The following is a 23,389-nucleotide window of genomic DNA, read 5'->3' on the forward strand; positions in this document are numbered from 1 at the left end:
ATTACTGATAACCACAAAGAAGAAGAAGGGGAAGCTGGGCAGTGGTGGTGCACACCCTGAATCCCAGTACTCGGGAGGCAGAGACAGGTGGATCTCTGTGAGCCAGCCTGGTATATAGAGTGACTTTCAGAACAGCTTCCAAAGCTACAGAGAAACCATGTCTGGGGGGGGAGAAAAGGGGTGGGGGGCAGAATATGCCAGATTCTCCTCTGGGTCATTTTGACATGATCAAATTCCATGCCACTTTTTTCTCTCCACATTTCTTTTTCTATGACTATGGTTTTACTCTTCTTTTTTAGACTTGACTCACAGAGATTAAAATATTAAAGGCAGTCAATATGCCAAAAGCTTTAACACCCACTTATAAGCCGTGTGACAGCAACAGTTTCAAAGACCTGTGAGCAATGGCTTAAGTAACCATTGGAGCTGGCAATTCCATTCATAAGAATACGTGCAAAGGAACTAAAAACCTGGACTCAGACAGATTCTTGAACACAAGCACTCGAAGTATCATTATTTACAACAGCACAGAGTGTCTGTCAACAAATGAGTACATAAGCAAAATGTGGTGGTTATCATGCAACACTGAAGCCACAGCTGTGACCCATTTCTCTGCTCATGCTCAGCTGTGTGCTGTGTCACTGCCATTCAAAGGCCCTTGGAATGATCGGTGTTTCCAACATACAGACATAGTGTGGCTATCTGGAGACTGTGGCCAGGATGGGAGAGTCTGTACACACACACACACACACACACACACACACACACACACACACACACACACTTTTTGTGAGACAGGGTCTTGCTATGTATCCTGAATGACCTTGAATTCGTGATCCCTGACCCTCTTGCGTCAGCCTCCCCAGTGCTGGGAATGCAAGCATACCCCACCACGCCTTGCCTTCTACATCATTTTTTATATCTACCCTCAGATGTCTGCTTTGGCAGTGGATCCACAGCTCTACTCAAGTCCCACTGGCTGATGAGAAAGTCAAAGATGTCCGTGTCTGCCCAGGCAAGCATCTATTTCAGGGCATCCTTCAGCAGTATCAATGGAACGTATGGCTTGGATGAACTCGGCTAATTCATACTTTGAGGAGTTTGGTATAATTCTTCTGGGTAAGCAACTTGAATCAGGGCAAAAAATGACTTTTGCAGAGCCAGAAATTTAGGGAGTTTCTGGTGCAGATCATATTACTCACTCTGGCACATAAAATCTCTGCAAAGTTTGTATGAAAATTGTTAAGTCTGAGCACGCTTTCTGTTTCATGAGCTGTGCATAGCTCTCATTCTTCTGTGTGCTAAGCATTCCTTAATCATCCCTTTAAAGGGCTCCCTGATATATTAAAAGGCCATATGATGAAAAGGGAAAGGGAAGCGTAAGGGAGTATTAAAATGCACAGGTTGTTTCCTTTACAGATGGGGAACTAAGTGGAAAATAATTACAGTCGATGTCCTTGATATTCTTCCAAGATAAAGCAGCAGAGAACAATTGTTTATTCAGTTTTGAGATAGGTTTCCAGCTGGACACCAGGTCACAGAGCAGAATACGGGTCTCACAATCTCAGTGTACTGCTTGTGGGAAAGGTAATAATTATCTTTAGGTAAGAGAACTCTCAACAGGCCATGATGGTTTAAGCACTGATTTTAAATGGCAATTTTTTTTAAAGGATGCAAACAGAACAAACAAGCGGCATACCTGTTACACGTTTAGCAAGGACCCCCTCAGGGCCCTTGAGCCAGCTACATCTTCAGCTACATCTTTTAGGTCCTGTGATGCTTCTTAATTTTTTTCATTGGAAAGACAACAGACATAACCACTACCATGGATATACTCATAGACTATCTTTAACCATCTACCATGCAGAGAAAATGATTTTGTAAAAAGTGTTGTCACCCTTCAACAAAATGGTTCATTCAACAAGAGGCTCAGACGAGTTGAGTCTGAAGTTGAAAAACCAAACCAAACCAAACCTAACAGGGCATTGCCAGGAGTTGCAAACAGGGATTATCACTCCTTGAGGGGCAAGTGAAAATGTACTTTTAAAACATCTAAAAATGAGATCCAGCCTTCTAGAAACAGCAACCGGGCTGCTACCCGCTGTTAAGATGATTCCCAGCTTGGCTGGTTCTCCCTCACAAGGATGCTTGAAGCATTATTTCTCCAGTAACCTCTTGCAAGGAAGACAGACCCAGCTGTCTTCTGGGGAGCAGACAACTCTACTGTGCTAGTGATGCACAGCTGTTTAGAGTGTCCCACCCTTGTTCATAGCTCTTTGTAATCAATCCTTCAGCACTTGGAATGGAGGACCTGTGGACTCTTGGCCAGGCTGGCCAGGTCTCTGCATGCTCTTTTTCTTCTCCCCATGTTGTACTCTCTAGCATCACTACATTGTTCTTCTTCTAATTGTTTCATTTGTCCACATACATGCCGATCATTTCTCCAGTGGGTGGATTTCTCTTTACTCCTCATTCTCAGTTTAGCTAGTATGCCATCCAGGAAGTCTCCTATATGATTTTCTTCTTGTGAACTGTCTAGACCTGCCCTACCCAATACGGTAGCTGATGGCCCATGTGGCCACTGAACACTCAAAACATGTCTAATCCAAAGTGAGACACACATGAAGCTTAAAATGCATACCAGATTTGGAAGATTTAATATGGAAAAAAGAATATACACTATCTCAGGAACAAGTTTTAATACTGACTTCATGTCAGAACACTTTGGATGTACTGAATCCAATAAAATACATTGTCCTAGATTCTAACCTGTTTCTTATCACTTTAAAGATGTGACTACTAGGAAGCTCAACATTATAGATGTGACTTGCCATTTCATTTCCAGTGAACATCTAGAGCCTAAATTTGGTGAGGGTAAGGGCAAGCAGCTTTTTCTCTTTCAGCATCCCCTGAGCTTTGTGCAGTGCCTGAGACAGGGTGATTTTCCTCATTCATTCCACAGATAGTAAAGAGTGTTTAGAGTAGATTGAATTCCTAAAATTTCATCCCTACCCAGACTCCCCTAAAACAAAGTCTTTTCTACCCCAGCTACCCTTGGCTTTTGGAGTGAACTGAAGCAGACAATATTATACTAATTAACTCAGTTAGGGCTCCTAACCAGTTTGTTTTAAATTAATATAAAGGAAGTTTGCCCAAACAGATTTAGCTTAAGAACAGGCAGGGGACCTTCCTTAGCAGATCTCTTTCTCCTGTCAACATTACAAAAGAGAAAGTCAAGTATGAAAGCTGTGGGGCCTCATTGTGCTGAGAGCCCCAAGGGTGAGGAATGACAGTGGTTAGGAACCTTCCTAATGCTGTGACCCTCTAAAACAGGTCCTTGTGTTGTGGTGACCCTCAACCATAAAACTATTTCATGGCTACTTCATAACCTTAATTTAGGTACTGTTATGAATCCTAATGTAAATATCTGATATGTGACATTATAAAAGGGTTTTTCTACCCTCCCAAAGGAGTCGGGAGCTTGGAGTCCATTGCTCCAAAAGCCTTCCCATTCAAGTCCTCTAAGGTCTGTACAAAATCCTCTAGGAACAGCAGAGAGACCTTCTGGACTTCTGTCAGGAGTCTATTAGCACACCAAAGTGCATGCTGGCATCCAGGCTCTCTCAGCATCACAAATACCTGTTACAGATTTCATGCTGACATCCTGGCTCTTCTCAGCTTTCCTCACCCTGCCCCCATCCTAAACTTCTCCAGCTCATGCCTCCCCCAACCTTCCCCCTAGCAGTTTCTTACTCCTATGTAATGCTCCCATTTGGGACATTCCCTGTTTTTGTTCTTGCCCTCTCCCTCCCTCCCTCCCTTCCTTCCTCCCTCTCTTTTTTTCCTCCTCTCCTCCCTTCCTCTCTCATCTCCAACCCCCCCCCCCAACTTCCTCATCCCCACCATGGCCCAGTCCATTCTGCTGGCCATGTTCAGTCTACTACTTTCTCTCCCTGCTCTGGATTCCTCCTGATGCTCCTGGCTGTACTCTTGCTCCTATCTACAATGCAAACCTTCCCCTCAACCATACCTTGGAGTGGTCATGTCCTCACTTCCTATATAAACCTACCATAGAGGGGATCAGTGGCGTGCTCATGGATGTTGTTTGTAAGATGCTAGGTTTGACATAATCTGTTTGGGGCAAGTGAAAACCAGCACAGTGCACCAGCAATGTGCCTGGTGTGGACAAGGTGACAGTGATGGACAAAGACGGAGTCCATGTCCTTACTGAGTCTATACTCTGATGGGGAAACAGACTACACACAGACATATGAACTGACACCTGAAGGAGGTTTTAAATCTTTGTGCCCTGAAGGAAACAAGCACCTGCTATCAGGAAACACACGATTTAATCAATTGAATTATGAATAACCAAGAAACAGATACCTCTGATTTTGGATGGGGAAAGATGCCTAAAAGTTTCTGGTAGAGGAGGGGGAAAAACCAGATTGACTTACTTATATAATTTGATCTCATTTTTATACCCAAGTAAAAGTAATTACAAACATTTTCTAGTGTATGTATAGCAGAATATTGATGTTTATCAAAGAGGTATTTAAACTTTTTCTAAGAATATTTTTGCATTTTTTGGACATCTTAAACTGAAGAACGTAGGACTGCTGTCATATTAGGATGTAAAGCTAGTTCCTTTATGGGAAGAAAAACCCCTCATTGGTGGTACTGAAGTCTTTGGCTTGACTCTAGGTAGGGTGCAAGAGGAACAGAGGACAGTGCACCCCAGTAGGGAGATTCCAGCCCAGGACATGCACCCCCAGGAGAGCCTGCTATAAATGTGCCTTCAGTCTGTTTTTCTTTGGAATAAAGGCACCTGCCTAGTTATGGCTTTCTTCTCCTGCCCTTTCAGTAGTGATTTGCAGAAACGGGCTGGGAGAAAGGGGTCTTTGGTAAACACAGAGAGGTTAAAGGGGAAACTGTTTAATAACAGTAGTAAAATGCAGGCTATTTTTGACATCTGGGTTAATGTCCACTCTGTTCCATGTGCGTCCCAAATGTGTGCAGTGTGCCCCAGGTACAAAAACAGACACCCATTCACAACAGCTATGGATGCCCCTAACGTATTGCACATGGTGGCGGCATAAAAGGCCAGCCCCTGATAGACTAATTAACCAAGGAGGAGAGGGTTCCTTCAGGGCCTTGGGCATCCTATAGACCAACTCCTCTGAGAAACTATGCACAGGAAAGCCCAAAACAGTCGTTTCTGCTAAAATAAAATAAAGTAAAAACATATAACTACATCTGTGTTATGACTTAACATCTTTTAAGATGGGATGGAATCGGTTTCCCGTTTTCTTCATGAAGATTTATTTATTATTGTTGTGATCAAAGTGGCAACAAATTATGTTAAATCATTTTATTTTCCTGATAGGAGCAACCACCTTGAAGCCATAATTCAAAAATATGAGTGGAGAGCAACATTTTACCTTGAGAGTGGCCTCCTACAGCTCACAGGGCAATAAAATGTAACACTTCAGAGCCCAAAGAGCTGTGCAGGTGGGGGTAGGGCCGGCCTTCCAGCCCTGCTCTGAAGCTGTTAGGACGAGAGAGCTGCAGGAGGCAGCAGTGAAGGGACTCTGCGTTTCATCTCTGCCCTCTTCCCGCTGGGTGTGACTCACCCGTGTTTTAAATGAAGGGATTCAGACTGATATACCTGGAAATGGCCTCACATGGTGCTGTGTCTCCTTAGGATTTATTTTTGTAATTATTATTGTGGTCAGGAGTATTAATGGCTCATGTTTGGAGCAGGCTGTCTGCCCCAGCATCTCCACATTAATTATCTCAAACAACTCACATTCACTTGAGTAGCAACAGCCCCTCCCCACAGGAGGGAACTGAGGTGAGGGTAACTGAGTGTGTGAGTCAAATTCCCTCCTTTGAACCTACATCTTTTTGACTCTTCAGCACCCCCTCTTTTTTTTTTTTACTTCTTAGGTCAGAATTTCTTAAGCCTTGGTTTTTGTCTCATATCTTTCATCTTTCCAACTTGTGTAATCTCTAACACTGAATTTCTTTCTCTTGTTAACAACCTCTAAACAGCAATATAGTTGGTTTCACAAAGCTTTATGTTAATACTTTAATGGAACCAACTCTTGTCTACTAAGCATGTTGATAACTGCCTGGTCATTGCAACATGAGATCCCATCCCCCAAAACTGGTGGACAACACCCTGCCACATATTAGCCTTGCCTTGGAGCATTCCTGCTACCCAGCAATGGCCTTCTCTCAGGAGGCAGCACCTGACATGTGTCTGTCTGCACACACACTTCAATGGCCACCAGCAAGCCCTGATGCCGATACCTTGGTTTACATTTGGGGTCAAGGTATCTTGGACTGAATTACCTACTTCCCAAAAGCAGAAGGCAGGGGCAGGAAAACACCAAAGTCCCCACTCAGCACTGGCAGGAGCCGATCCATCTAATCTTTAACACTGGTTGAGGAGTAATAAGTTCTGTTGTAATTTTTAAAAAGAAAGAAAGAAAAAAGAAAGAAAGAAAGAAAGAAAGAAAGAAAGAAAGAAAGAAGGTCCTTAGGTGGTTCTCTTTTGAAGGACTCTTAGTCTAGGGCTCCTCAGTCTCAAAAATATGGACAATTGTGGCTGAATAGTTCTTTGCTATCTGGCACTGACCTCAATAGTAGATGGCCTCCAGTGTCCCTGACCTCTCCCAGTTAGATGCCAATAGTACATTCCCACTCCTGGTCATGACAATTACAGGATTCCAGATATCACCAAATATCTTGAGGAGGAGCATGCCACTTCCGGGTGAGAACCTTGGTTTAAATAATTGTTATGTACAATACTGACTGAGGGTGGATTTTAAACATAGAAATACTTTGATAGATTCGTATGTGCATATGTACATTTACCAACTCACAGAAGATACAAAATATTTTTGCAGAAGTAAAGATTTATTTTTCCACTGCTTCATATTATTTGACATACAGCTGCCTGGGCTCAAAAGTCCCTGGAAGTAGGCACAACCTGAGCACTAAACATAATGAAAATGTACAGCTATCTGACATGAAATAGACAGGCTGCTGTGCTGAGAGAACGCGGCACCTAAGACACTTGCTGAGCTAAGTGAAAAGGTAAAATCTAGTTTAAATTTATAGCATTCCTCCAGTGTCCCTCTAGGAGTTTGGCATTTTGCCAGGGTTCCTTGTTAAAAATTTGTTAAACGTGTTTGGCATTAACACAAACACAGAGTGGTCATTTGTTACAAATTCTATTGGAATGCATTCATTTAAGGCAATGAAGTAGTTACTAGAAAAGAAAAAAAAAGTTCATTAAGTATGTTTCAAAAATACAATGATGTATGCAGTGTGTAACTGTGGCGCCCCTCTGGCTATATACATCCCGGACAGAATAACCACACATTGTGTTTGGTTTGAAACTGGAATCTTTTAAACATAACCGATAGAACAAAAACTCATTTTGTTTGTTGTCAAAACTGACGTTAGCCTTTCTTTCTGGACTAGTTTAAACAATCTAGAGTTTGGCGAGTATTTTCTAACATCTCCAATCAGGAGAATACACAGGTTACAATAATGCTTTGGGAGTTTTGGAGGAGGGGTGCCAATGACATTGGAGATGAGGGCTGATTCAGTAAACAGAACCTCTGTTTTCTGGAGAGAAGGGAACTGTCCTGGGGACTCCTGGAGAAGTATGGGTGGGGCCATACTTCCGACCCTCCTACTTACAGGAAGCTATTAAGTTACACTTAAAGGACAAACCATAAGCTTTCATCACAGGGGATGGAATCCTATGTGCAAATACCATAAGCCTGTGTACAGACCTCCCATCTTCCTGTCCCACCCAGCCTATTCACGACCAAGGCATTATTGCTGAGTAACAGCTGCTCTTTGGCTAGATGGGAACGGTTCTGAGGCTGAGCTTCAGGAGAAAGTGGCCATGGCCATTATACAACACATGGCCCTGTAACACAGTGTGCTGAGAGGATGCTAACATCAAACATATCATTTCAGAGCCTTCTAAAGCTTACTTGTAGATCTTAAAATTGAGTCAACAAGTTAGGCTTAGTCAGTTCAGTCATCTTCAGAAACTCTGACTGGAGTACTCGTGTAAGAAGATGCCAGCAAGTGGATCCCAGTTCTTGCAATACACTGGAATAAGCCCACCCAGGCCTCTCCTGTTTGACTTTGTTGGTTATCTGAGCTTGGTGTGACCCAGCTGCCTTCAAAGAGGACAAAGCCAGGATAGACTGATCCCAAGATCTTAAACATTCCCCCAGTTCACGCATGGACTTAAGAGGAAACCCAGAATTCTGTGTGTTGCCTGCATGCATCTAGCGTTCTATTTACAAGTGCCAAGTGGAACTAAGAGACAAGAGTGAGCACAGGGTATTTACCTCCCAAAGAGGCAACAACCTGAGATTCAAAAGGATAAAACAAAAGACCAGAATACTGCAAAGCCCACTTTCATTTTGTGGGCTTCAAAGTGCATGCCATTTGGGAAGACCCCTTTAAAGAAAACACACACAGACACAGACACAGACACAGACACAGACACAGACACAGACACACACACACACACACACACACACACACACACACACACACACACTAGAGGGTTTCAAACCTGACAAAAATACACAACTATAAGGACACAATACAGGGTCCCTGGACAGGCTCTGAAATTGAAGACTCATTCTCCATGATAAGTCCTCACTCCATCTAGTACATCTTGTTTTTGAACTGGAGTATTTCAAACTTAGATGAGAATAAAGTAAACCATGTTTTAAGTCCCTTCTAAGAGTACTGCGTTAGGATAAACTTGTCATATCAGGGAGACCTTTCCCTAAACTAGATGCTAAGAAGAGTGTCGCGTACAGCAAAGATGTTCCCTTCTAGTAAGAGGACTGGAAAACATTTTGGAGAATCTGAAATATGAAGGAACTGTTTGATAGCTTAAGTTTACTGACCAGGAGTGGCTCGAATGACAAGTGTTTCCTGCAGGATCCTTACAGAGCCACTGATGGCAATTAGTCTCTGGGATTTGAAGGCTCCCTTCCCGCCTTGCTGAGGTGGAATGCCATTTACTCTTGGGCTGGTGACTAATTAGGGGTCTCAGTTTGAAGATCAAGGTTTTGCTATCCCTGTTTCTTAATAACATGGTTTGCCTGTCGGCCACCTGGGTCCAGGCAAGACCTCCCTTTCCCCCCTCCCCAAACTACCAAGCACTGCCTTAGGCCAGAACAAGTGTGGGCAGGAAACCACAGAGCCAGCCTTTTGAGCAATTTAACCTCTTCATCACCAACATCTTGCAATCCTGCTCTTGACTGAGCTGCCCTGAGGTGAAGAAGTCTGACCTTGTTTCTCAGGCAGGCTGAAAGGCTTGGCTTCTATGCAAAAGAATCCCTGGAAGGTTCAGACCCTGTGTACCATGCTTCCTCACTGAAGGACAGAATGGAAAAACTTCACTTTTCCAGATGAGCAGGGAATCAAGAGGCCCTTTGCATTTGCTTGGAGTTGGGCCATTTCCGGACGTATGTTAGAAGTGACTAGCTAAAGCAAGCCACAAGATGCAGAGGACTGAGTCTGCATCAGTATACCCCTCACCAGGGCTTGGTGGCCATGTGCCCTCTTTAAGACATGGCAGGAGAGAGGCCAAAGAAGCAGGGAAACCAGCTGCAAAGAAAGCATGAAGCTCTAACAATTTGGGCAGAGCACAAACAGCCCCCTGAGGTTAGTCCTTTGGCTGTTGACATACTGGCTGGGTAGGCTGTGGTCACTAAGCCCATTAGTGTTCCGATGTGGCAACAGCTAATGCAGAAAGTTCAATCTGGTTCAATTTAATTTCTAAATGCTTGTACATGACGCCAGTGATGGCCAGCTGAAGGCAGGCAGCCCCACCACTATGAACACAGCGATCATTGTCACCAATGTGAAATTCATTTTACAAACTATTCACTTTTGGCAGATAGAAGTTTTGCATTTGATTAATTGGGCTTTGATTTCAATTTACTGCAAACTGCTTTGTGTTTTCTAAGCAACTACCAATCAAGAGCTTCTTCCAACAAAAGGAAGTAGCCCTCCCTTTGGGAGAAGAAGCTCTTTGATAGGTGGGAAGGAAAAGAGAAACAAATACAGGCCAGTAACCAGCTGGGGGCCCAGGCTTTTAAGGGTATTTGGTGTCTTTAAGCACTAATAATCCTCACCTTTCAACAATTATGGGAACAGGACAAATGCTATCTTCTCCTGGTGTGTAGAGTTGAAAGTGAAATGTATTCTGGAATAGGCTACAAAAGCAAACTCAGTCTGGATTTTATATTGTCTGTGAGCTATGCTTATGAAAAGCTGACCTATGTCCCCTTTCCTTTCCTTCTCTCCTCTTCCTTTTCCTCCCTTCCCCCTGTGGGAGTCCTCCCTTTCCCATATGTGGGGGTCCTCCCTTTTCTCTTTTCATTTACCAGGAGCCATGCTAAAACAGCTCTGACTTCATGCAACGCGCATCTACTGGCAAGCCAGCCATTACTTTAAGCAAATCATTATAGGAAACATGTGTTTAATTAGTTAAAAGTCATGCTAAGTATCAAGGTTGGGAATGACCCAATCATATTCACCCTCACACTCTGAAGAGATTGATATCATTAACCTAGTATATGTCCCCTACCCAACCTGGGGGGGGGGAGGCAGGGAGCACTGCTAATAGGTAGTGGGTCAGTGCTGTGAGCTTTGTACCAGAGATGGCAAACCCCATCTTAAAGTAGCACCTCTCGCTTCTAAACTGATTTGCAAGGAAGATGGGAAGAGTTTTCAAGGAGGAAGTAAGTCATTGGTCCTTGCATGTATGTACGGAAAGCACATGATTCCTGTTTTTGTAAGGTGCTGATGGAAAAATACTGTGGATTTCCCTGTGTTTCCAGGGTTCCGCCAGGACTCCCTTCAGTCAACAGTTTAGTGTCCCAGCATAAGGTCTAGTGGAGCTCCTTTAAAGGCCTCTGCTCAAGAGGATCAAGGCAAAGGTAGGTCTCTGCCTTTAAAGACTCTGTATTATGGTCTTCTGGCTTCATGGTATTCTGGATGATTAATCATTTTTAAATGTGAAAAAAATTAACATGTCTGAAGTGTTTTTTCAAACTGTCAAATGTTTTTGCCTTAGCATAGGTCCTGTGTCTCCATTTCCCAGTGAATCCAAAGCAATACATTTTCTGTTGGAAAGTCAACTCTCGAAATCCCATGCAGAAGCCCCAAGCAATATATCTTAACATCTTAATTTCATTTAGGAGGAATGCAACGATTGATCGTTTATCATCCTGAGATTGAATAAACTATCTGGAGGATTCCAATCTATTGCTTCTACACAATTGATGGAATATCCATATGTCTTCTGGCTGCATGGGGGCTTTAGGGTCCAAGTTATCTTTGATGGAATAGAATGCTAAAAAGATTACAGAGGGAGGGGCTGCCTTTAAAGACAAAGTATAGCCCCAATGCTTGACTTGTTTCACTCCAGAACATCCCCCAGCTATGACCAGGATGTCTGCTGCTGGATTACTCCCTCTCTTCCACCCCTTATGCGAATCCCATCTTTCTCCCCCTTACCCCTTCATAGACAACCTTGGAATACATAGGGAAACAACATGAAACCCACTGAGGACCTGATTCCTCATCCATAAAATGTCTTCTTCATGTATAGCTATTTTGTCTAAAAGGAATTTTGCATGCTGGGCAATGGTGGCACACGCATTTAAATCCCAGCACTTGGGAGCTTAGGTAGGTGGATCTCTGTGAGTTCCAGGCCAGCCTGGTCAACAGAGTGAGTTCCAGAACAGCCAGTACTGTTACACAGAGAAACCCTGTCTTGAAAGAAAAAAAAAGGAATTTTTCTGGAGTAGAAACAGAATGATGCCTTCCTGGGACACAGTACTGAGGCCACTGGCATTACAGATGCCATCCTGGTTCCTATACAATGTATCACCACACAGTATGTTGATAGGCAGAACTGGCCAAGATACTATAGAATACCATATAATTACTGAATAATGCTTTGGAAGAGTTGGCACTATCACACATCTTTTGATACAGGCATGGACAGGAACAAGAAATATCCTCAAGCATATGAATTCCACAACTGTATTCCTGGAGTACCCACTGTGTGACTGTCATAGGCTACAAAGTTGTATGAAATGCACAAAGCAAAAGATAGCTCCAGACATCTGCGAAAATGCTCACATGTACATACTTTCTTCACACAGGGAACCCACTGCCCAGTGGGCCACTAAAAAGGGAAATGATGACATCCCCCTCCAAAGAATGAGGAGTGTGATAAAGGCAGAGGTTATTTCAGAGGGACTCTAAGGCCAGTCACATTCTCACAGTGCCAAAAAGCAGACATGATCTCTGGTTTGAATTTATATTTAAGTCCCATGATGAAGTCTGACCTTGGAGGTCTGCACACCAAGTGCAGGGATCCAGGGCTGCAGCCCTCCACCTCCCATCTCTACTCCAGGTCAGGAATCTAAGTGAACTCTGTAATTGTCCCAGTACATCAAAGCTCCAAGCATAACCAGAGCACGTTGACAATGGGCCTCTCGGATGGGCCTGTTCTCTCATCATTATGGGGCTTCTCTGTTATCACAAATGATTGACACATCGATTTGGAGGTTCTCTGAGAGGGAAGGATTTCTACACAGCTTTGTCACTGGTCACTTTGAAGAGCAAAGAGGAGTAACTGTATTTTCATGATACATGAACTAGATAGAAGGTTCCTTATGAAATTCTAAGATCCTGGTAGGCTTGACTTCTAGGGAAGTCTCAGCTTCCAGGATGGAAATCAACCAGAAACCATGGGGATGAAGTATGGAAGAGGGGGTGCCTGATACCAATGAATCTTAAGACTAACCTTACAGCTCCTGCTGTCCATTGCAGCTGGATGGCAAAGTCCTCTGACAGCCCTTTCCTTGGAAGTCATCCCTGAGAGTGGGCAACAATCCCAACCCAGACAAGTCCACTAACCCCCTGCTTGAGCACCAGTCAATGAATAGGAAGCCCATTGGGCCTTTGCACACAGTTCCTTCAGATCTGAGCACTGTGGCCCTAGCCTTTACCTGGCCACCATCTATTTATCCATAGAGGTCAGCTTCAGTGTTACTTCTTTGGGGACTTTCCTTTACTGTGGTTCCTGGTCTCTGCCAAACCCTTTCCTACATTCTCTTCCCAATATCTGTCCAGCAACTCCTGATTTACAGGGGAAAAAGATATCACACATCTGTTATTGTTTGACTGGGACCTGGCTGCCTCTAGTGGCCTTCCTGAAGATGGGCTGTGTGTGTGTCACTCACTGCAGTGCTTCTAATGTACCTACCAAGAATGGATTAAGGAGAGAGTTGAATCCATTGGGGATAACTTAGCCCAGTGCTTATCATGTCCCAGGGAGTCTTAATGCTGAGTGCCCTGGCTCTCAGTATTTTGATCTGGAGAGTTTGCTGTTGTCCTGGTCCTTAAATGTGACAGTGTGACAGGGTCTAACTGTGTCTGCACACCTCCTGTGTGTGCTTCCCCTTTCTAGTTTGGGTGACCCTGGGTAAATCTCTGCCCTATCTCTGCCTGCATTCACTTTTCTCATCACTAATGTAAAGACAATAACTCTTATGGCCTCAGGTGAGAAGATGAACAGATGAATCCTTCTAACGGGGTTCAGATTGTCAACCTGATAAGACTCTAGAGTCACCGTGAAAACAAGCCTCTGAGCACAACTTACCATGATGGGAAGACCTATTCTAAATTTGGTGACACCTTTCTGGGTGCTGGAGTCTAGAATGGCAAAAACAAAACAAAACAACAACAACAATAGCCATGCGATGAACACCAGCTTTCATTATTCTCTCTGCTTCCTGACTACAGACCCAATGTGGCCAGCTGCCTCCCACTTCCGATTTTCCCCACCATGATGGACTTGTATTCTGTAAACTCTAAGCCAATATAACCTTTCTTCTTCCTCATGTGTTTTGTCATGTATTTTGTCATAGCAATGGAACAAGTAGCTAATGCACTTGCTCATATATAGCCTCCTGCCTGCCATACAAGCCCAACTAGCAGCAATCCTTAAGACCTCTGCCTCTGAACTAACACCATATGGAACAAAGAGCTGGCCATCAGGACCAGCCTGATCAGAGTGTAGAAAGCATAGGCTGGGGTTTTCAGACTTCAGATATTCTTGGGTTGGGCATGAAAAAACCCTGTCACCTTCATGAAACAGTGTACAGAACAGAGGGGCCAGGAGGAACAGTGGCACAGGAACCCCAAGCTTCCTTCCAACAGTAAATTCTCCCACCTGGGGCATTCTGTCCTCCCGCCAGCAGGCAGCTTTGTTGAAGCCTTATGCTTTCTCTAGGGTTCTTCCTTTTGGAATGGGCCGCCTTACTTTACAAAGCTCCAGATATGGGGGAAGGTCATGGTTCTAGCTATCAGATAAATGCTCAAGGATATTTCTGTGCCGGGTACCATCCTGGAGAGGATGCCTCAGGAAGAAATCTTAAATTAATTATCTTAGGCATTTAAGCCGCAAGAAGGAGCAGTTGTCATAAGTTTTGGGGAAGTTAGAATCCAATTTTAGTTGTAAATGTGAGCAAGCTCACTGACTCACTTGTGAACGGGTGCCAAGAAAATGATATATTTTGCATTCTTTCACAGCTTGTTTTGGCTAAACACAATGAAAAAAGAGAGACAGAGGAATTACAGCTTTTAATTCTTCAGTGGGCAGAGGCAGTCAATCATGCAAAAGAGTCACACCACACATGCACCAAAGCACAAGGCCTTGCTTGGTTGAGGATGCCTACTTCCTCAGTCTTGAAGAAAGAAATGGAGATGAAAACTCTCACCATAGCTACTCCTCAAGGCCTTCAGTGTGACCTGTACTGGATGTTCCTGTTGGGAAAGGAAGACTCTAGTAACTGCCCTACTGGCCAGCACTCAATTCCAGCCAAGTCCTAGGGCCTGGGCCGTCTCTGGACAACATTTTCTGGGAGTATGCTACTGGTTGAATTGGGTGGTAGGAGAAATTAGCAGAGAAGCAGAAAACTTCCCAGTTTCCACAAAATTAAGAAGAAAGTTCTGATAGTGTTATTTTCACTTTATATTTAAAAAAAAAACATTTTCCCCTCCTTTTCCACCTACATACAAGTGAGTAGTCAATATAGTAGGTATTTATTTTTTCTAGCCATGAAGTAACCCCTGATATTTGAAGAATATTGGGGTTGTAGAAAATTGGGGCCAAAGAGGAATCCCACCCAAAAGGCTCTCTTGTATGCTAAATGAGCTAACTGGGGTGGGTAGGCAGACAGGTGCCACAGAAGTAGCCTGAAAGTCAGAAAAGACTCTGGCCTAACAGTCAGGCTGGGATGGAAGGGCTAATGAGCTGGAGCTCTGAGGAAAGGAAAGAAGGGAATGTTCTGAGTGGAGGATCAACAAATAGAAAGGCCAGAAGCAATGCAGAGTAATGTGGAGCAGTGGCAGCTGGGCAGGGGAGTCTTCTCACTGATGTGATGGACAAGGTGGAGAGACAAGCAAACATGTCTATATAGGGCCTTTTGGCTGCATTATGGAGGTAGTATAATTCTTTTAGGGCAGAGGGATACCACCCAAAAGTGGATAAATGTGTTGTTTAGGAAGTTCTATCCAAGCCAAATGGAGATTGAACCAAAGGGATAGGAATCCAGACAGCCTCTCTCTTAACAGACAAATAACCCCATGAGCAGTATGAGCTGAACTGTATCCTCTGCAAGACACAGACAAGTCTTTCTAGTACATTTGTGTGTCCCAGCATGCCCTTAATTGAGCTGGGTGGTACACAATCACTTTTTGCTTTCTGCTGACTTCTCACCTCTTCATTCATCCAGTTGATTATCTGATTCAATAAGCATTCATGTTTGCTGACCATGAATCTATGGATATGATTTTATTTAGAAATAGCGATACATATATGGAGGTAATTTAATATAGTCTTGCTGGATTAGGACAAATCTTAAACAACTGGTGTCGGTAGAAGAGAGGAGAAAGATGGACACACAGACACAGGATTCCTGCCGCCCCAAGAGGTAAGCCAACTGGAATGAGGCACTTACGAGCCAGGGAACACCAAAGAATGCAAGGAAGTGTCTTCCTCTGGACCCTTCAAAGAAAGCACAGCATGCTTGCACCTTCATATTGGACCTCTGATCTCATAAGCATGTGGGAATATATTTTGGCATTGTGTATACTAGTTAGTTTTTGTCAGTTTGACACAAACCTAGATATACCTGGGAAGAGGGTTGGCCTGTGGGCATATCTGTGGGGGAATTCTCTTGATTGCTAATTTGTAGGAGGGCCTAGTGCACTGCAGGCTGTGCCATGCCTGGACAGGTGGGCCAGGTCTATATTGGGAAGGTAGTTGAGCAAGTCAGGAGATCAAGCTAGTAAGCAGTGGCCCCAGCTTCAGTTCCTGTCTTGGATTCTTTAGATGATGAATTGTAACTTGTAAGTCAAACAAACCTTTCCTCCTCCCCAAGTTGCTTTTGGTCATGGTGTTTAGGAAAGCAAAGTAGGACCAGTATGTGAAGCTGTGCAGCTTGCAGTGCTTTGCTATGGCCACTCACAGGAACCTTCGCAGGTGTCTATGGAGTCTTGCAACTATTCTCCCAACGAGACTAAAACTTCAAGGTGCTGGGGCCCCAGTAGCTGAGGGCCATCTGGGGGTCAAGAGGCATCCCCCCTTGTTCCAGTTACCAAATTACACAGCATGTGCTCTGAGGCCTGGGTTGGGGCTCTCTCAAGGGTGGCCATCTGTGAGAGAATTTGAACCCAAAGTCAATATTTGTTGCAAGCAGCTGTTGTGTTTGTAATATGAAAGCCCCAACAGGTTTGTCAGAGATATCAGCCCGTGTGGTCTCTAAGCCATGAAGTACCCTTGTCCCCAGGAAACCCCTGAAGATAAGCCAACAGGACAGTGTCCCACACAGTGGATTCTGGCAAGCAGCAGTTCAGGAAGCTTGAGGGGACAGCCCAGGCCACAGTCTTCAGAGAAGCTGGGCACACAATTGAGGTACTTGTACTGCAGTGGGATGCAGTTGGAGCCTCACTGCCCTCCCTTGGTGCTATCAGCTGTTCCCAGCTGGAAGCAGTAAGGTCATCCTCTTCCCAGGGATACTAGCTGACACAGCTGATTGCTCAGTGGGCCAGCAAGAGCACACTTGTCACTATGCCTCCCAGGAGGAGGACATCTTGGTCACCATGGTTCTGTCCTGGGTGTGGTGTGGTCAGGAAATACTCTCCTGGCTACTTAATGCACAGTAACTGTCTTTAGGTAGTTTAATCCACCCATGAGGATGAGGCCAGTCATGTCCTTGCTTATGGCTAGCTGTGTAGCCTTGAATCAGAATCTAGGCTTTTCTGGGTTTCAAGAACCTTATCTGGCATCCATGTTCAGGGGTCTGGATCAGTCCTGTACTGGCCTCCCAGACAGCAGTCTGGGGTCCATGTGCTCCCCCTTGTACAGGCCAGCTGTTTCTGTGGGTTTCACCAGCCTGGTACTGACCCCTTTGATCTTCATTCCTCCCTCTTTGCAACTTAAGTTCCAGAGTTCAGTTCAGTGTATATCTGTGGGTGTCTGCCTCTGCTTCCATCAGCCACTGGATGAGGGCTCTAGGATGGCATAAAAAGTAGTCATCAGTCTCATTATAGGGAAGGGCATTTGGGTTATCCTCTCCACCATTGCCTAGATTGTCAGTTCATGTCATCCTTATAGGTCTCTGGAAATCTCCCTAGTGCCAGATCTCTCCTCGGACTTATAACGGCTCCCTCTGTTATGGTATCTTTCATCCTGCTTTCCTCTATTATTCCCCCAACTCAATATTTCTGTTCCTCCATTTCCTCCACTCCTCTCCTCTTCTCCTCCTCTCATTCTGGCAGCTGGATGTCAATTAGGAGGCCTCCAAACTCTAGGGGGCCCCTGGTAGTGGATTAGTATTTTTCCCTGGTGTAAGAAGGGACTTTGGGAGCCCATCTCCCATGAAGGGATGTACTCTCTCGGCTTGGACACATGGGGGAGGGCCTAGGCCTGACCCAGGATGATGTGGTGAACTTTGGGGAGCCCCCATCGAGGGCCCTATCCTGCCTGGGGAGTGGAGGGTGGATGGGGGGGAAGAAGGGAGAGGGATTGACATGTGAAACAAGCTTGTTCCTAATTTGAACTAATTAAAAGAAAAAAAACAAATACATGAGGCCCTTTCACAAATAAAACTTCTTTATTAGTTTCCAAAAAAAAAAAAAAAAAAAAAAAAAAAAAGAACCTTATCTGTGAGACTGGGAGACAACAGAAAAAATCTAAATAGCACATAGAGGCTGTGAAAGGAGTAGCAGACACTGTACATGTTACTGACTTTCATGGAGAGTTTGAGAGTAAATAGAGCCTTAAAAAATGCAGGCATATAGTATGTTTGTTTTCATCATGAAGTCATGAGTCACTATCTCAGAAGTATCAATTTGCCAACTCTAGACTTGGCGAGTGGGGAAAAGAAGAGAAGAGGAGGTAGAGAAATTCTCATAGGAACCCTGCTCACAAGCCCATGTATTCCCTTGATGTCTATTGGCCATCATGACAATGCTGTGTCACTTCCACTTCCGAGGAGGGAACCTAAGGTTGACATTCATTAAGGGATGCAGTGATTAGAAGAATAAGACCCCAGCCAGCCATCTTCCCCTGACCTCACTACAGAATATAGACCCTCCCCTAAGTGAATTCAGAACAGATTCATTTGCAAATGATTTCCAGGCAGGGGAGAAAATCAGGAGAGCCCCACTTCCTGAAGGGCTTTGACAAGTCCCCTTCTTTCTCTGACCTTTATCCCCAAATCTTCTCCACTTTCCAAATTCTCAGAGGAGTTGTAAGTTACAGCCAGAGGCTCCTGACTCACTCCCAGGAAATTCATTTGCTGAGCCTCAGTTTCCTTATCTGTCAAATGGAGCTGGTAACTTGCCCGCCCACAGACTTCCTGAGGCTCAAGGGTAATATGTACATGAAAGGGTCCTGTCAGCAGTTCGGATATTAGAAAGGATGCTTGCACAAAATTATGGCAGATTGGAAAAAAGAGAACCGGAAGGAAATGGCCCAAGATAAAAAATGCATTAATATTAACCAACAAGTTTCTTCAGAACAACAAAGCAATGAAACAATAATTTTAGAGAAACAAAACCCTGCCTAGGAGAAGTCTGCCAGCGGGAAAGGAAATGAAGGCACAACCAAGTGGCCCTTGGCTTACCTATCTGAAAAACACAAGATGAAACAGATTCTTTGTAAACCAATATTTGTAAAAGCCCCACTGGGCTTTTTGCCTGCACAGACTGCCTATTATCTTGGCAAAGGATGAAAACAAGTGAATTCTTATTTAAAAGGAGCATGAAGCAAAGTCAGGTGAATTTCCTGGCGTGACTCTGGGCTGCCACTCTTTGAGTCCCTACTGTGTGCAGAGCACAGTGCTGGGCACTGGGTGCCCATATTTCATTTGACAAAAGAAATCTTAGCACTCTTATAGCAGATGTGGAAAACGTCTATTCATCCATATGTTCTTTGCCCCACAGATGTTCCTTGAGTGATTAACATGTGCAGACTTGGCACTATACGGTGCAGATACAATAATCAACAAAGCATGGTTCCTTGCAGCTAGGTAGGGTTCTCAGCCTCATCATTTCGGATTTGGTGGAAAGATGAGAATTCTTTGCTTGGTAATTGTTTCTTTTTTGTTATGGTTACTTATTTGTATGTGTGTAGGGAGTATGTATGGGCCACCAGCTTGTGTGGAGGGCAGAGTACAGTTCATGGAAGTTGATTCAATCCTACCATGGGAGGCCCAGGGATTGAACTCCGATCCTCAGGCTTGGCAGTAAACCACCTCATCTGCTGAGCCATTTCCCTGGTCCTGCTTTATAATTCTTTGTAGTAAGGAGTGGTTCTGTGAATGGTGGGATATTTAACAATGTCCCCTGCCCCTAACCACACAGATAGTACCCTGCTGTAATGACCAAAAATGTCTCCAGATCTTATTACATTTCCTCCGTGGTTGGAGTGGAGATGAGACTGCTCCTGCTGTGAACTGCTGGTTCTGGTTAAGAATAAGAAAAGTGAATCTCAGAGAGGCTGCAGCCAAGGTTGCACTTGTAGAAAGGGAGTCATACACATGGAGCAGAAGCCAGAGCTGATCTTTGAAGTCTATATGCCTGTGTCTGCATGATGAGACCCACCAAGAGGTGGGAGTTCCTGGGCCCGAGCCAGCAGGACCCTATCTCCTTTACAATCAAGGCATGTCTACCCTTCAATTACGCATTTGGATTCTCTGCCTTTTTTCCTTTCTGTCTCTGCCAGATCACATCAGCCACAAACATTTCATTCCTGAAAGTAGGAGGGAGCTCTAGTTCGCCTGTGTTCTGGACCCCAGATATCCTTGCATTTTGCTATGAGATGTGAGTCAATCTCCAGTGAGCTGCTGCATCGCCTCTGGAGCATAATTCATGTTTTGACTCAAACAGTAAGTCAGCTGGGGTTTATAGAAAGTCCTTAAGGAAAGAGAATTGGGCTTATTATATTTTCTCTGTGTAGCCCTGGCTCAAATACCTTAGAACTCTTAAACCTCAAGGTTGTGTTCCAATTCTAAGAGTGGTCTAACTAACTTCTGCAAAGGTTGCTCAGCAAATACACGTAAGATAAAGGATTCCTTAGTAGAATGTCTGCCAGGCTCCTAAGCCTGCATTCATATCTAATTTATAATCACCCTTTGAAAAACAAAACAGGTTCCTCTTTCAAGGAGATCACATTACCCAGGCCTGGCATTGTGCAGGGGAGGACAGGTGTAATTTATGTGAATAATCACCCACAATCAGCTGCGCTTAAGAACCAACAGGGAACATGCTCTTCAGAAGGAGAAACTGCTGAGTCACATGCTCTCTTGCTGCTCCCTAAAGTGTGCCAAGGCCACTGACGGCTGGCATACAAAAAGCAATATGGCTGCCTACTATGATTCAGGTACCCTGGCCTTGAAGACCCGGGATCCATGCCAATGAGGCCACGGGCTCCTTATATGCCCTAGGAGGAGAACTTTCTTTTCACTGGGCCTCAGTTTCCCTTTTTTCGAAGTCAAGTCAAGGCTCGATGAGACAGAAAGAGGGCTTCTGCTTCAGAGGCCACTGATGATTTGCCAGCAGTGGCATCTTCTGAAGGAGTTACCTCAGTGTGGACAATGAAGTCAGCAACATGCAGATATTCCACTCCAGGAACTCCTGGGTCAACCTGAGTACGCTTTCCCTGCAACCAACACCCTGCGCCACCTGCCGTCTAAGTGGATCCAAAGCCAGCTACTGTGGGACACAAGAGACTTCCAGGTTTATTCGACAGACCCGAAGTCAGCAAACCAGTGAAGGGCCAGAGAACCCTTGTTTCTGCAGATGTTAGAGTCTCTGTCACAGCTCTGATCTGCGATGGTAGTGTGAAAGTAGCCACGGATAATATGTGAACAAGGGTGGTGCAAACTTATAAAATAAAAGCTGACAACCCAGGTTGGGCTGTGGCCTGTTGCACAGTTCTAAGCACCTGACTTGGGTCCTCTCAATTTCGGCTAGCCCAGTGCTCTGGGCCCAGAAAATGACATCGGTGCTTACTAAAAGATATGCATATGCTATAACAGCCACATCTTTCCCTAAGTTCATCTTCCTGTGGTTGGAACCTAGGCAAAAAGCCTTCAACAGCATGTCTATGTTTGAGGACCAAAGGCCTTTAGGATAATCACCATCAAAATGATACCATCTCCCTTCACTGGACAGGGGCTCCAACTGCCGGAAAATAGGGAAGAAAAGATGCTGAAGACAGGAGCACTTTTTACAAGGACTTGGCTCATCCTCTCTGGAAAATTCAAGTGTGAGAGGTCTGGAGCCCAGTTGCTGCAGGCAGCACCTGGAGGCAGGGATGGGCTTCTTCTCCCACCAGAACACCTTTCTGGCTCACATGTGTGCACAGTTTGGATGAGAAGGGAACAGTGAAGGAATAGTTTAATTGTGAGGTCATCACATGGAGCTCCAGAGCCCGACTGACCTTTTGAAGTCTGCTCGGGGGAACCTCGTTATGCTGCATTTCTGCCTCGATCCTGTCTCTGATTTTCCCTGAGTCCCTTCCCAGTGTTTCTTTGATGGTGAGATTTCTGCCTAGATAGAGAGGCACAGGCTGAGGGAAGAGGGGGAGAGCCATGCAGGGGAGCAGAAGCAAAGTCCTACTTAGTAAGTGGATAATCCACACCTGGGGCTTTGGCCTGCTGCTTCTCAGCCCAGGCTGCTGGCAAGGATGTCCTGAAGGAGCTGTAATTCTCCAGGAGGTGGGAATCTCATAGGCTACTAGCTCTGCTTCCAAGGAGTGTATAGAAGCTCCAAGTCGTGTAGGAACCTGTGCCAAAGCAAGCGCTTAGTTCCCAATCTCCTAAAGTGATGGGAAGTCACTTAAGTGGAAGTGGGTTGCTCTTTGTGACAAGCCACTGTGCCCTTGTCATCTGAACAGTAATATTTGTTTAGCACACTGTCTTTGCCTGAGGTACTTTTGAGTCCTTGCTGCCATGTTTAATGCCAACTTCTTGATAGCAGAATGCCATAGCCCAGAGAGGTCTGAAAGATGACAACGGGAGGCCTGTTATAAAACCACACACACACACAAATCACCTATGCTGGCCATCAAGTCTCAGAAGAAGGTAACTCACTTGATTGTAACTTGCTAAAGGAAGGCTCACTGAGCTCAGGATTCTCCTGTGTGGCTGCCCCCAGTGGGTGGCAGGCCCTTTCCTAAGCCACCATGATAAGGAGGGTACGCAATTCTTCTCAGCTACGGTTCCATATTTACACACTCAAAGAGCTTCAAGGTATAAAGCAAACTGGCAGGAGTTCTTGTCTATTTGAAAGGTTTGGGGATTTCAGTAATCAGTCACAATTGTAAAGGGGATGGGCAGATAAGATGCTGTCCTCAACTTTGCATGCTGATAGTCTGCACCCAGGGCAGCTTTATGCCCAGATCCCAGGGCCACGTGAAACCTTTGGTTTGTGCTCTATCATCCTATGTATCTCTGGCTTTCCAGAGCTCTTTTGTGGTTGAAAGATAATGAGGGTCATTTCAAAGTAACAGACTAGGAAAGCCCCCCACATGAAAGGGAAGAACCTGGGGCTGATTTCCAGTCCTGCCTGGACCTGCATCCTCTCCCAGTGTTCACAGTAATGCAGAGAGTGCTCTGGGTAACTTGCTTAACTTTTCAGGGCCTTGATCAGGGTCCTCCAGCTCTACCTCTAAGCCTTGTGACCAGACAATCTGATACATACATAGCTTTCATCATTCTTCCCATTACCCCAAATAAGG

The sequence above is a fragment of the Cricetulus griseus genome, assembly GCF_003668045.3.
Source record: "Cricetulus griseus strain 17A/GY chromosome 1 unlocalized genomic scaffold, alternate assembly CriGri-PICRH-1.0 chr1_1, whole genome shotgun sequence".
NCBI lineage: Eukaryota > Metazoa > Chordata > Mammalia > Rodentia > Cricetidae > Cricetulus > Cricetulus griseus.